Source organism: Dunckerocampus dactyliophorus, chromosome 6 (assembly GCF_027744805.1).
Source record: "Dunckerocampus dactyliophorus isolate RoL2022-P2 chromosome 6, RoL_Ddac_1.1, whole genome shotgun sequence".
NCBI lineage: Eukaryota > Metazoa > Chordata > Actinopteri > Syngnathiformes > Syngnathidae > Dunckerocampus > Dunckerocampus dactyliophorus.
The window spans coordinates 18,061,147-18,077,234 of NC_072824.1; the positions used below are offsets into that span (position 1 = coordinate 18,061,147).

The 16,088-nt window shown below is 40.2% G+C and overlaps 1 protein-coding gene across 3 annotated transcripts in view; it reads left to right on the forward strand.

Moving 5' to 3' along the window:
- The window catches only part of LOC129182587 (zeta-sarcoglycan), a 372,011-nt gene that overhangs the window by 173,944 nt on the left and 181,979 nt on the right, over positions 1 to 16,088 (forward strand). The window contains exon 1 of one of the 3 annotated variants that reach the window (XM_054778928.1): positions 7,848 to 8,681. The exons of the other annotated variants lie outside the window; for them this stretch is intronic. The gene's annotated coding sequence lies outside the window, so the exon portion shown is untranslated. Of the gene's footprint in view, positions 1 to 7,847; positions 8,682 to 16,088 lie in introns of those variants that run through there. 3 annotated transcript variants of the gene reach the window in all.

Below are 16,088 nucleotides of genomic sequence, written 5' to 3' on the forward strand. Positions count from 1 at the left end.
ATATGACTGTTTTCCTTTCTCTGCACACCCCTGTCTCCTTTTCGACCCGATATGAACTGAACATAGATTTGTTTTGCCTTTAGCATTTACTGTAGCTGAGGTTGGCTGAAAACAGTAGTTCTCAAACTTTTTTACAGTTACGTACCCCTTCAGACATTTTACCTGAAGCCATGTACCCCCTACTCCTACACACTTAAAAAACATACACCTTTTGTGGTGTACCTATTGTTTTACCCCGTCCTCTACCCCTTAAAACGTAGGGCCAAGGGTAAGAAGACTGTGACTGTGACATAGGCAGATGAGATCATTTAATTGTTCATAATAAATGTCCCCTACCATAAAATAAGGCGCATACATTTCTGCATTATTTCAGTGTTATATAGCCTACATTAGAACACCTTTTTTGTAAACAAAAGGCACACATTTTAACCAACTGACATTTATTGCAAAACAACAAAAAACTCTAATAAACAACCAGCACTGTAACAACATTTATAAAAATAGAAAACATATCAAATATGCATATGAAATAAAAATAACAATATAAGAAATTTCAACTTAACATCAACAAATGTATAAAACTTATCAAGCAATATTTCAAGCTTTGAAAACCTCCCTTTTTTGGCCTCGCTCTCCTCCTGTCTCTCAGATTCTTTTGTAAGAAAGTCCAGCATGGCATTTTGTCACATTTTGCTTTTCCACAATGGGATTGCCTCTTTTGAATGGTCCTGTGAGTGCTGTGTGGTGTAGCGGAGGGCTGACTTCAGTTGGCTCAGCATCTCCTGCAGAAATGACACATATGCATGATTGATGGGCTATAACTATTAAGTCGGTGTAAATAATAATATTAATAGTAGTATAATAATAGTGTGCTGAAAACAAATATAGAGTAATAGTAAAAAAAAAAATTGATGGGACAAAATTAGATTCCAAAAGTTGAGTAAACTTTGATAATGTGGTGTGCTGTCCACATATGCCCATGTTGTTTACATCTTTTATTTAGCGCACTTCCTGACCATCCATACTGTATGCCAGTGGTCCCCAACCCCCGGGCCAGTACCGGGCCGTGGGTCATTTGGTACCGGGCCGCACAGAAAGAAAAAATAATAATTATTATAAAAATAATTACCCTATAAATAGAGTCGTGCTATTTAGAAAAAAAAAATGTCTCGTGGGCACTAAGGCTGGGAGGATAATTCATTTGTTAATTCATTAAATAAATGAAAATGAACTTGATAATATTGCTGGGCTTAATATATTGCCATGTGCATGCGTGTCCTCGTCCCCCGCTTCCAAACAGGCGGGAGGAGAGTTCACTCTGTGCATTGGTTTCAGCACTTTGGCACGCTTGTTCCATAGAACAACAACATGAACGGGGTGAGCCCTTTTGTCAGTCATACAGTCTGTCTCCGTGGGTGGCGGCGGGGTCGCTAGCATACACACAGGGAACAGAAGAGTGTAACGTAGTAGAAATTAAATTAGTAGACCGCAACATTTTGTCATATACATGTCATAGTACTTAGTGACACCCCTACTAAATGTTTTTTAACACTGTTAGAGCCCTCTGGACATGCACTAAAACTAAATATAGTAGACTTAACAGAAAATAAGACAAAAAAAAAATAGACACACACATGTTAGCATTGGGAGTGTTCCTTGTTTCGTTTTTTTTACTTTTGGCACTTCTGGCCGTGGCTAATGTAACGTTACTGACACCTAGTGACCAGTGTACAATACTACATACTAGGGATGTCCCGATCAGGTTTTTTTTGCCTCATTTGATTTTGAGTATCGGCAGATAACGAGTCCTGATCCGATACTTCTATACTTCTATAATGCATAAAAAAAGAAGAGCGAAGAAACATATCCGGGATGTCCCTTATTTTTTACTTGATTCACCTTATTATAACATTTAACACTTTAACGGAGCATTGTGAGCTAGCTTGAACAATCAAGTAATAAATAAAATACATTATTTGGACTTTAGTGAGACAGTAAATATTAAATAAAAGTAATATCAAATAAAAATGTAAACAAACAGCACCTCAGCTACTGTACTGTATACCCGGCAGGCATGTAAACAAATAAGAAAATAAAAGTGCCTCAGTGTTATAAAGTAAGGCCAGTAATGTGCTTTTAGGAACTGCACTCCTAATTCTTACTTTCCTTCTCTGGTTACCTTGACTGTGATGCCCTGCGCCATTTCCGCTGTCTCGGGGCATTTTTTTTCCCTCCTCTTCAAAATGTCCTGCAGCGTGGGCTGACTCGTCTTCGCTTGGTTGCCTGGGTAAACTCGCTGTGTCGGGTGTTTGTTTTTCAGGTATCGTTAAGTGCAGCCTTTTCCTTGCCACCTCTTAAAATCCCAAGTTTGCATCTTTCACACTTTTTCAATTGCAAGGTTTTTGTCATCCACTTTAAAATAGCTCCACACCGCAGACGTAGTCGCGCGCCCGGCTTCAAGCTGCTTCTGTGTTCCGCTTCGCTTGACGCCATTCAACCAATACTGTCGCTACAGCAAAGTGATAGAGTGAAGCCGCGAAATTCGAAGCGTGATGTGGCGAGGCTTCGACTGGACTTGTTTTTGACAATCCATTCATTTCCTGATGATATCAAGTACTTGAAATCTTTTTTGGTCTTTAACGTCATTCTTGCTAATCCCCACTCTTTCCTATTTTATTACTAAGCCAATAAAAAAAAAAAACGAATAAAAGTGGTATTGTTTTTATTGGTGATTATCGGTTGGCATAATTACCTAAAAAGTACCCTGCAGTGTTCTATGAAACTTTATGGAATGGCACAAGTACCAAAGAAGAAACCATTCAATTTTACTTTTGGTGAAAAAAAAAAATAACTTGGCAGCGGTATTGACTTTATTTATGTCACAGGTAAATGGTATTTGTGTCTTCTGAGATTTCCTCACTTCTTTCTTTTGGCACAGCTGGTCAGCAGCAGCGCATACACTTGCAAATATACTGACAAATAAGACAAAATAAGATTTATTGACCTTATAAGATTGTGTTTTTCTGTGGCACCTATGGGAACAAGAAAATTTGAGAAACAAGGGATGAACTAGAAAGGCAGCAGGAGGGCAACGATAGGGATGAAGAATGTTCAGCATTTTTATTGTTTTACAGATTCTCAAAGGCATCAACAAATCTGGTCTGCTTGCAAGACTGTAGAAATAAAATATGGCATTCCAGGAAATCACAGACTTCCGTGTTGATTTCTAATGTTTCTTTAAATAAATTCGCTTCAGGAGGCTCAGATTTTTTTTTCTCTAAATCCCTAAAGAACATCACTTCTACTATCCTCTGATTTTCACTTCCTACTCTTTGTCTCCACTTTACGCCATTTTCACACCTTTTGACTTGCTTTTAAAATGCATGGAGCATGTTGTGTTCTGAGCACTGCTGCAGAGATGTGCGTCGTTTCATGGCACAGGTGGCGCTGACAGCAGGCATTGGCACAAAGACAGGGCTTAACAGTTGGCAGGGCTTTAGAAAACCATGCCAGACACTCACCATACTCTTAAAGAACGCACGTACACACACTCATTACCAGGCATTACTCATCACAGTGTCCAGAATGCAGCGTAAACGTTTACTTGTTAATAGAAGCTTTCATCTGGCCACTTATTGACGTGCATTTGGAGACATGCACTGCTCAAAACAGTAAAAAAAAAAGTCGGATTTCTGTTGAATAGAACAAAAGGCCTATATTTTTACTCTACATCAAGTATACAACTTGATGAGGGGTGCACACAGTCAGTTCATCCAATATAAATAAGGCATTTCATTAAAAGATGGCATCAAGTAACAACCAAGTATTATCTCTCTTAAAGACCTGCAGGTCACTTTAATATTTCATTTTAGAGTCAATATCAAAGCAAAACCCAACCAGTTTATGTTTTTTATTGACTTAATTTTTTTGAACAACTTTATGATTAACTTTCATTCCACAGCATGGACCGGAGCTTTCATTTTCTCATAAAGCTGATCAGTGCACAGATGTAAGGAAATTATGTTTCTTTATAATAATTCTCCTCTAGACTTTCTGGAAATGTTGGTTAGAAGTGATTTTTAGATATTTTGCAACTATTGACCGTATGCTGCAATTCACAAAATTTTGGTCAAGGTTTCTTGTGCCTTCATTATGGGGTGCCAAATATATAAATTCAGTCACACTTTTTTAGCTAATTAATTTTGAAGATTTGGCTCACTTTTTTTCACGTTTAGGTCATTTTCTTCATATTTGAGGTAGATATTAAATAGTGAATATAAATGGTAAATCTAAATACTAAATCTAAATGCGACATTTAAATGTTAAAGCCTGCAATGTGAAGTATAATTATACATGTTAAATATAAATACATGTCACACACGTTTGGGAAATAAAAGAGTTGATACAAAACAACTTGGATTGGATTTGAATTAAAAACATGGTTGAAGTGTAGACCTTCAACTTGAAGAAATATATGGCTTTTACCATTTAGGAAGTATAGCCAGAATACTGGTGGTCCTCACGTTAGGGTGTTCTGAGTTTCAGTACGATGTGGTTTTGTACACTCTGTCATGAATGAATTAAAAATAAAAAAATGGTCGTTAAACATGAGATTCGCTAGTGAAACTATAGGAGTGAAATCTATAATATAATGCAGGGGTCACCACCGTTTTTCCTTGTGAGAGCTACTTTTACAAAATGAAAATGGCCAAGAGCTACTCATTTTTGTAACATTTATTTTCAGAGCTTATTTTAAACCCAAACAAAGCGAATATGCTTGTTTTACCAGAACATCCTGGTGTCCACAAGTCACATTTTGTATTTCAGAATGCATTTCTTTCTACTGTTCTTTCATTATTAACTGAAAACCTGAATGAAAAGCAGGCTTGCGGGCACCTTGTGTGGTCGTGGGGGGCTGGCTATCTGGTGCCCGCGGGCACCACGTTGGTGACCCCTGATATAATGTACAGTAATGTGCTCTTGAGTGTAACCCGCCTCTCGCCCGGAGATAGCTGGGATAGGCCCCAGCACACCCTCGACCCTAGTGAGGACAAGCGGTATAGAAAATGGATGGATGGAATATACAGTATATATGTATATATATATATATATATATATATATATATGAATAAAACACCTATAATTGCAACAGTTCACCTGGAATTATTTGTCTTTTAGCTGTAAAAAGTGTTTTCAGCCTAGACTTGGGACACTCTAATAGAAGCTGATCATTGGACCTCCAGGCTCTGGCTGAAGTGTGCAGAACAAGCAGTTCTGATAAATAACGTGGCGTCAGCCCATGAAGAGATTTAAAAACAAATACGAACATCTTAAATACTAACATTCTAAAAATAACAGGCAACCGGTGGAGAGAAACGAGGAGTAATGTGTTTGTGCCTTTTGGAGCCAGTGATCAGGCGAGCAGCCGCATTTTGGACCAGTGAGCGGAGGACTGTTCAAGGCCAAAGTACGGAGTTACAATAGTCAAAGTCAAGGTGGTTGCAGTGAAGACCTGGCAAAGCATCAGGGAGGAAACTGTCACTGTATCACTGAAAATGTGTCTCTGCTTATGTCCTGTAGCATCTGACATGTCCTGAAATGAACTCCAGTATCTATGTTCATACATGCTTGTTGATGAGGATGAAGATATACAGTATGCCAGTGCGCTCGCTTCAGGGAGTTTGCAAGGTGGTGTCCTCTATCTGGAGCTTGTTAGGCTTAGATTGCTGCCTAATCACAACACTGGCATTGTGTACAGCCAGCTACACAGACAACACACTTACAGATATGCACTTGCTTACATGTGCCTCTTCTGGAGGCTGCTATTATGTCATATTAGAGGTAATGACTCAGACCACATGTTGCTAGTCTGTGTGAAAATGATACTGTAGCTACTGTAGCCAAACTAGCTACATGCTCACAATGATGTGCTTTTCTTGAGCTTTCCTTTGACTTACCTCACTAGAAGTCTGGAAATTCAATCCCAAACTGAGCCAAACACACAACACACACATATGGATGGTATATGAAAATCCCTGAGAGCCTTGACCATCCCTCAGCACCTGTTAGCTATAAGTAATTAATCATGTAGATTACCTCCTCTTCTCTCACCACAGAGACAGCTGGATGGTACTTTTCTTTTGGATTTGGTGGTTCAGCATCATTTTACACCCTGAAGTAGATTAGACCCTAGAATGGTCAAGTAAAAGATGACTTTTACTTTATGCCATTCTAGTCTATATCCCATTCTACTGCATTTAATGGTAACGTGTTCATTGTGCTGATTTTAATGTAAAAAGCTTTGTGAGACAGGAGGTAGCTCAGGAGGTAGAGCAGGTCGCCTAGAAACTGAATGGTTGGCGGTTCAATCCTCACTCCCTACTCCCTGCCGTGTCCCTGGGCAAGACACCCTCCTTGCCTCCAGTGCTGCTGTATGAAGGTGAATGAATGTATGAATGTTTGGTGGTCGGCGAGTCCGTATGCGTGAATTGGCAGCCATGTTTCCATCAGACTATCCCAGGGCAGCTGTGGGTACAGATGTAGAGTACCCCACCACCAGTATGTGACTGAGGAGTGAATGAATAATGGGTTCAATTCAAGAAGCACTTTGTGTGCCTTGAAAAGTGCTATAAAAAAATCGAATCCATTACCATTTACAGTTTCTTAGAGAACATTTTTTTACCGGTTGTTGGCTCATTGAACTCATCATTACCACAAACAACGGGAAAGTCAAAGCAACTCAAAGACCAACAATCGTATCTAAGGATTAAGTTAGAGTTTGTCGATGGAATTGTTTTTTCCTTTTCTTTATATCTAAAATGCATCTTGAGTTTAAGACATTTTCATAAATATTTTGAGGGAAAATTGGGGCAACTGGTTATCTCTCGCTATGATGTCAAAACATGGTTATGGGTTATTTGGTTGGATGTGGTATTGACGGAGGCAGCGGTGAGATGAGGAAGGTTAACGCTGATAGTACGCTACATGGTGGCAAACAGGAAATGTTGAAACTGGCAAGAGAGGGAGAAGACGATGTAAATGACATGTCTCAAGGCTTGCATCAACCGAGATTGTGTTTTCCCTTCACCCTCCTCACAGCACCAGATGGCCTTGGTCTTTAATCACAGTGCGTGCGCGCGTGCGTGTGTGTGTGTGTGTGTGTGTGTGTGGAGACATTTCAAAGAAGATAGAGTGTGTGCCTGCAAGCGAGAATACATTGCATGTTTACCTGGCTGGTTTGGACCCAGAAGGTCTAATTAGATGCTGCACTAAGTTTTATGTTTTTACTTATAAAAATTGGCAATTTGGCAGCAATGGTTTGTTGATAAGCTGGCAGGTGGACTGTCAATTTTAACAGCTGTGTTATACTGTTTACAGCCTTCCAATGGGCAGCTTCATGTTTATTGTCGCCATGACAGTGAGAGTGTACCTGGTTTGCCACAATGCTTAAAAGCAGGGATTAAGGAATGAAGCAATAGACGATGAAAGAAGGCTATTTAACTTCCGAGACATACTCAGGGGAATATAAGCTAGAGAGGCAATTATGTCATTGTTGCTTGTGCCTGGAGCTGCGCAAACAGCAGCATTTAGCAGGCAGTGTTATTAAATTTAGAAAATCTTAAAAACTGACATGCCAGAACATAGAAGAAAACACCAGGTTGCTGAATATTAACGTGGGAACTGAGCACAAGTTAGCAGAAAATGAGAGGGAGGAAGCTGATTGTGCTGACACAGAAGCAGGTAGGGGCTAAAAACACGAGGTGCCACTAATGACAGCAAAAAAAATAGTTTATTTATGATACTGTTTTAAAATGTCCTTGTTTTCAGCCATTGCAGGGCCAGTTGAATATAAGTAGTCTTACATCACAGTAAGTGTGCATCTCGATCACTGCATGAACATGGACATTTTTGTGTGCAAATAATGTAAAACTCAAGTTACAACAAGTTAACTGATTGGGACATTTCTGCGTGAATACACACGGGCGTTGTTTATTTCTACAGGTGGTTAACTGGCATCTGCTGGCTTGTGTGACATTTATGTGAAACTGAAATTGCACACGCATATCAGACAGATGTTGACTGCGTAATGAGGTGCATCAACACACACACACCCACACACACACACGCGCGCAGATACCCACATATACACATAAACCTGGCAAACTAGTGGATTCCAGCAGATTTGGACCCTCGAGCTCTGCTGGCGAGTAGACAGAACAAAAAGAGAGAGAAAGACAGAAGACAAGCAAGAGGGGCGTAGGGAGAAGCTGAAACAGGTAGATTGAAAAGGAGAGTCGGAGGACAGAAAAAGCAGACAAAAAGGGAAAAGGGGGTGAGGCAGAAATTGGACATTGTGACACACAAGCCATACGCAGGGGGCTGCAGTGTAGATCATGCAGCAGACCCCATATACTGTAGAACATGCATTTGGAGTCAGAAATAGAAAAAGCAGGAGGCAGCAGCTGGAAGGAATACGAGTAAGGATTAAAGAGCGATGATGCTCAGAGACAGAGGTATGTTGCTCACCCTCACATGGTAGGAACTGGTGCAATCTGGAGCGTTTCCAACCACCAACAGCCAGATGTCTGGAATTAAAGCCAATAACATCTGGCGGGAGGACGTGTGCTGGATGTTTGGGTTGCAAATGTTTTGTTTTTCCTTGAGTCAGGCGATAATGTGAAGTGAGTTCCTCATTTTTGGTTAAAGAATGCAAAAGAACATTAAATGCATTGTGTTATTTAGAGAGCTGTTATCATTGTCGTGAGATGTGTGTATTTAAAACAGCTTACATTGAAACATTTTTCCAACGATTGTTAATGATTTGTGTTCATTGGAGTAGTCAGACTGAAGGTGTTGCGGTAGAATTGTCCAGAAAGGGGCATAGTTGTGAGGTGTGTCACAAGACACTCAGTTCATGAGATGAGACGATACACGATACATGAGTTTGGTTCTACGAGAACGAGAATAGGCGAGATTTTATCATTACTTTTAAGAAAAAGTGCAATGAAAAAATAGAAAATATATCGGTGGCCGAGTGGTTAGCATGTTGGCCACACAGTCAGGAGATCGGAAAGTCCTGGTTTCGAATCTCCGCTGGGGCATCTCTGTGTGGAGTTTGCATGTTCTCCCCGTGCGTGTGTGGGTTTTCTCCGGGTACTCCAGTTTCCTCCCACATTCCAAAAAACATGTTAGGTTGATATATGTCAATATCATTAAGCAAATAAAAATCCAGCCAGGTTCTTTCTCTTCTTTAGAAGAGAAAAGCAACTTGAAAACAACCAACAATAATAACCAACCAATAGATATTCCAACATCCGATCAGCTACAGATACAGAGAACTCGTAAACCTTGCCAAAAACGGCACTCCACTCACATTACATTGATTTGTACAGAAGGTCGTTTTGGCCCGTAACTTTCAACTCAACTCAAAGTTAAATTGATTATCCAAATCCCCCAACAAATCCGTTTACCTTACTACCCATTCCTATGCATTAGCCATAACAAGTAAAACCATTTTGTTAAAGTAATCATTCAAGTCGTTTTACTGGAAAAACAGGTCGCTAGAAATTTAGGAAAATTAAATGTTATGGCTACAGTACCAATTCACAACATCTCAAGGCACTGTGCATGTGGAGCAGGTCTCAGAGAACATGTGGTTGGGGCCTCCTCTAAACCCTGAAAAACTGATTTACTAAATCATATTTTGTTTTCTTCTCACCCCAGACCTCATTTACTCTCTTACCGTAGAACTAAAAATGTACAGATTTTGCCTTTAACATAATTTAAGGTAGCGTAACCGGCTTGAATAATGTTTTTTTCTGTATTTTTCTCAAGCTGCTGCACCTTTTGCCTCACACTTTGAAAACCCGTGGATTGAAACACTTTTCTCAAATGAAGAAATGTCCACTTATGACAAAACTAGTCCTGTCAAAGAGTCCATGCTAATGTCTTTGCTTTTGACGAGTACCATACCATACAACTTTTTCACTTACGAGTCAAGTGTCAAGTGATATTACTCAAACAGAGAACAATATTTAGCAGTAGTATGTATGAGAAAAACGGACCCATTTACTTCTTTATGTATCTTGGGGTATAGTTTTATCCACAATGTAGTGGCGGCTACGCTTAATATAGCGAGGTTCGAGGTGCTCAACTACGCATTTAAACCCGACTTTACTCACCACCAACAGGGGCTGGTCATCTTTTCTGTTATAGCTAATGACTTCTTATCGTCTCGTGGGAATTTCCTGTGTAATGCTGCTTCAAATGCGCAATGAGTTTTGCCGTATTAAACTTCCCTGGTTCTGTGCCACCACCGGAAACTTCTGCATGACAAGTTTTGCACTCAGCTGCAGCGACTTTTTCAAACTTTAATGAAAACTACACATGGTAGTTCACATCATTCCTACTCCATGCTTAACAAGTTAGCACACACTGTTGTGGTGATCACGTGGGCGCTATCTGGCCGCTGCTGGATAGACGTGCTGGGACGGAGTCTGGAACTGACTGCTTGTATCAGAGTGTCAAGATACAGGCCAATATAATCCGATATAATTGTTTTGCTGATATCGACCCGAAATCAACAATGTTGGACCGGAACACCCCTACTTTTGACTAAATATTTGTAAGATTAATCATTTAATCAGGTCTGGCTGAGATTAAGGGTTTCAAAGGACTTGGCTTACAAAATTCAAATTAGTTATTGAAAACTGAAGTCCTATTTGTATCCCAAAACGCATTTCTAAGAATAGTTTTTTCATTTATTATTTAATTTACTCATTTAATTCACTCGTTGTACAGCAATGCTGGTATTCATTTAATTTTGAATAAATATCACAGTCATCATCATAATGATTCATGCATAATTTCATGTATTATTCAATTAGCTTGTCATTTTCATTATACTATTTTTTGTTAAGAGCAGCAGTGTATATATATAATACTAATATAATACTAATACTAATAATACTATAAGGCCAAAATAAAAAAGTTACCAAGAGCTGATAATGATTTGAGAAGAAACCATAAGCAGTATACACACAAACACGTAAGCACACACACGCGCGCGCACACACACACACACAGACGTGATAGAGTGCTGAGGAGACTGTTGGCGGTATGCCAGAGACAGGGGAAGAACAGCAGAGAACCCAATCGGAGAGGAGTAAGCTGCTGTCCTTGAAGTGGACATTTATCACATAGACTAAAAACACAGCCGCATCAACAGGGAATCCAACACACAAGGAGATGTTATGGTCAATGTGGTATCGGTATGAGCCGTAAAAGTGAGAAAGCTGAGATGTAAGTTGGCCATAAAGTTAAAAATAAAACCTTAGTTATGATGCTGCTGTTATTACCACAATTTGTATGCCATTTAGTATTCTTGGCAAATACAAAATGACACCATGTGATGCATACTTAAATGACACTCGCCTGGCCGATGCTGCTAAAATGGCCTTACTGCACCTATTAACCTTACTTACTAACATAGGAGTAGGATGGCTGACTTAAAAACATGTTCCCAAACAAAAAAAAATACACAAAAAAACAGGAGAGATGATTCTGATGAGCATGCAAGATGACGAGGACCACGCTGAACAAAACATCATCAAGCTGTTCTTGGCGTGAAGACCGGACACTCAAAATAATGAATGTGGTGATGCTGAAACAAATATTATGCAAGATGATCATTAAAATAATCAGTTTGGACAACATAGAAACTGTTGACTTGTGCTGATATCACTGTAAACCAGCTCTGCTTGAACAAATCTAAGCCTTATGCAGCATCGCTCACTCCTGCCCCGCATCACATAAACTTATATCATTAATGAGGCCAGAACATCATGACTTTGTCTGCAGTCATTGTAAGTAAACAATTATAATAACCTCTTCTTACATAAAATGAATACGGTGGAAACTCATGCAATCCAGTCCTGGAGGCTGGTCAACCTCTGATTTGTTTGAGAAAAAAATAGAAATATAATCCCATAAACACGCTGTTGCCATCATAAAATTTCTACAACGGTGTGCGGCAGCATGGCTCAGGTGATGGAGTGGTCGTCTCCCCACCTGAAGGTTGCAGGTCCGATCCTAGATCCTCCTGTGATCATGACGAAGTATCCTTGGGCAAGATACTGAACCCCCTGATGCTGTGTCATCAGTAGGTAAATGCGCTAACAGTGTCAAAGCGCTTGAGTGAAAGCCTAGACCAGACCAGGTGCATTTTATTGATGACATTTTGAATGAATAGAGATGCTGTGAGGAGATCCTGTGGCCCACTGTTGTGCCATTCATCCGTGACCACGATCACTTCATGTTGCAGCATGATAATGCATGTTGCAAGGATTTGTACACAATTCCTGGAAGCATCCCAAATATCCCAGTACGTGCATGGGCAGCATACTCACCAGTCAACCATTGAGTCTGTTTGGGATGCTCTGGAGCGGCATATATGGTATTTGAGGCTAACGGAGGTCACACCAGAGACTGACTGGTTTTCAGCCCCGTCTGACCCATCCCTATACAGTCATCCCTTGTTTATCGCAGTTGTTTATCGGTTCCAGACCCGACAGTAATCAGTAAACTACCGTCAAGTAGCATTCCTTATTTATTCATCAAATCTTTTTGTAGTTAGAATATAGAAAACCTGTTTACGACCTTCAAAATATGTTTTTTTTACATTATTAGAGCCCTATGGACATGTGATAACACCCAATATACCCAATATAGTAGAGAACATGAGACAAAATAAGACATAAAATATACTTCCACATTAGCACTAGCACCGAATACTTCCTGTGATGGCTATTGTCTCATCAATATAACATTACTGACACTTACTGACCAGTATAGAATACTACATATTATCGCAACATGTCTTTTAATGCGTCTTCTGAATGCTTTATATTTTAATTATAGTTCAGTTAGCCATTTTTATGCTTGAAAATGCTTAATTAAGGCCAACAATATGTTGAATTTGTTAATTAAGATACTTTTGGATTAATTGATTGAAGGCGATGTGGCGAGGGACCACTGTACAGTTGAACTGCACATTTTGGAATAGCCTTTTATTGTGGCCAACTAGGGTTGTGAATGATAAACCGTTGTGACCGGATATTCAGTTTGACAGAGATGTGGTTGCATCGGTAGCAGTCTCCCGGATCGATAAGAATCGGCCATAAATCCTTAGACATGCAAGACTAACACCCGTTTGACAGTCCATCTCTTAAACAACGCGAGAGTCTGGGCTGCCAGCGAAACACTTGTTGTGCATGCGGGGCATTCAAATTTAGATGATCCACTCCCAGTAGAGCTAGATTGAAAATGGTGCTGTAAGTGTTAAGAATTTATCTTCTTTCCCATCTCAAGGCAGCATGGTGACTACAGTAGCTCTTCAATTGTGCGACAATAGAGAAAAAGGTGGTTTAGAAGAATGATATAAGATGGCACATAAACACGCACACGTAAACTCACATACCCGGCATCCACAGTTCCATCTCATTTCAGCACAACATTATCTGATGCTTCACAAGTGTCTGCCCTCACACTGGTTGCACCGCCATGGGAAACAAAATCAAAAAGGCAATTTCCTTGGAACTCTGGCCACCAAAACACAAACTTTTCCCCTTATACAAGCAAAGCAAACAAGAGAGACATGATCAAACCAGTGACCTCAGACAAAGTCAAAAGAAGCGTGACGCTTTCAGTTTATCCACAATACTATTTCCATATGCAAAAACATTTTGCTGTTATGAATTCAGAAGTGCCTTATATTCAATATTTTGAAACCCATGAGAGGCTGTCATGACTGCTAGAGCATTTTATCCATTTCGTTTATTTTTTTTTACCAGGAGAGTCACCATCTTACAACAAAGGGTTATGTTCGACATCGTAACTCAAGACCCAAATTAGTATTTTCGTCTCACCTCAGGAATTTCACAGAATTCCCACACAGAATCATTATGACTAAGCTCTTTTTACTGTAAGTTTTTTGTTCTTAAATGTCTTGGGGATGAGAGGGGGGGAAAAAAGAGACTGCGTTCAATGATCTGCAACATCTCTGATTCCCTGGCACACCCGACCTGAAGCATTATGCGTAGTGTAATGCTGTCTTATGTCACAAAAGTGTCTTTATAAAGTTGGATTTTCATGACGGATTTACGGTAGAAAGTACATATTGTGCTTTATGGCTATATTAGTAGAGCTTGAGTTTGATCAGTAATAATGATCATACATTCCCGAGTAGAAGATCACTCAAATAGCTATTATTATTACTTACTGCCTGCTCATACAAGTCAATAACATTGTGAGTTCCATAAGTGGTTGATCTTTCCAGATTGAAATGTGATCTTTGATTCATCTGCGTCCTCTGTCTGCCACCATCTCTCCCTCACATTTCATGTCTAATTAGAGGGAAAGGTTTGGCTTGGAACACAGGAGATGAGGTATAGCTGCAGGGGTTTCAACTGGTACTAGGCACAAGAACAAGGAAATAAAGGGCTCGAGAAAGGACAAAAATCGGAAATGGGCAGATGAAAGTCAAGGTGGAATAGTGGGCCAGATAGAGGCATAGGAGAGAATAATGATCAGGCTTCAACTGGGCAGAAAAGTGTCACCGGATGGGTAGAAGTGAAACTGATTGGAAGGAGAAAGGCGGAGAGAGATCTAGATATGATGGAGGGCGGCAACAGATGTGTATGTCTTGACACTGCTAAATAATTGTATTTCATCAGAAAGACATTCTTCTCGGGCATACAAGTGATGCACAAAAGTCAATTAAGAATTGGAAATAGGTCTCTTTCTCTGCCCTTTTATTCGAACCACAACATGTCCTTTTGTTGAGAATTGTGTCTTGTCTCGTCAAACAAGCTAGCCTTATAATACCACTTCTTTCCACATTAGGCAGGTATGCACAACTGATGCTTACATGAGCCCCATGAGAACCCATGGTTATGGCATAACTGACAATATTATGACAGTACCGACAAAGGAAGCACTTGCATTCAAAACAGTGAGTAACTCCTTCCTTTATCTGCAAATCCCTCTTGTCATTGAGTACGGTTCTGAAGTAAATTCAGGCTCTTGCATGTACTTGTTTTCTCATCCCACCCCCTATCCCTCTATTGGGTTTTGTCTCTCAGTCTCCGTCCCTCTCCGCTGTCCCTCCGTTTCAACACCACTGGTTTGGCCAAAGGGTCGCCTTAGGCAGTGTTTACACCTTCTCGCATTTTGCCTATGCATTGCACCGCAATTTGTCATGGCAATGCGTGTCATTTATTTATGGCACACCTGAAAAGCGTGAACACTATTATGAGCACCGTTTGCATTCTGTTCATGCATAAATTACAAACCTGACACACAATTTGTGACCGAAAATGTTGTGCATTGGCATGAAATGAGCATGCTCCCGCACAACTTATTTACACATTGTCCAGTATTGTTTACGTCTAGTGCACGACATTAGTACGCATGACACACATTGTTTCCGCATGAGTATGCATTGTCGCCGCATGGGTATGCATTGTCACCACCAGTTCCCGTATCCGGGAAGCAATCGTGGCATTATTTGGTCCTGTTGTGTCCCGCGTGACGCCACACAACAGCAGGCTTCACCTATACCTTCATTAATTCATCTATTTGCAAAGGACCTACAAGATGTTGAACTCCAGGGAAGAAGCTTTCATTCCAGAAAAGAAAAGTAAGTCTATATTATCTCACAGCTGCAGAAAGAGATGGGGAAAGAGCCGAAAGAAGGCATAAACTAGAAAGAAGGAGGCACGGATAGTGTGGGAGAGATGTGGGAAAACCCATTCAAGTGAATGAGACACGCTTTGATTACCCTCTGGCACGCAAAATTGCGTACCACCGAGGGGTCAAAATGTGTGCAAGTGAAAACTACTCTTTATATTGAGTCTGAGTTCTGTTTGAGGTTGCTGCCTGAGAGGCAGTTTTCCTTTGCCTAGGTCACCAAAATGCTTGCTCATGTCGTATTGTTGGTTGTTAGCTGGTCCCAAGCTAGGCCCTGAACCATGCCCCGTTAAGTTTGTTGAAGACAGTAGTGTAGTAGTAAGTGGTGGGTGAGTTACTGT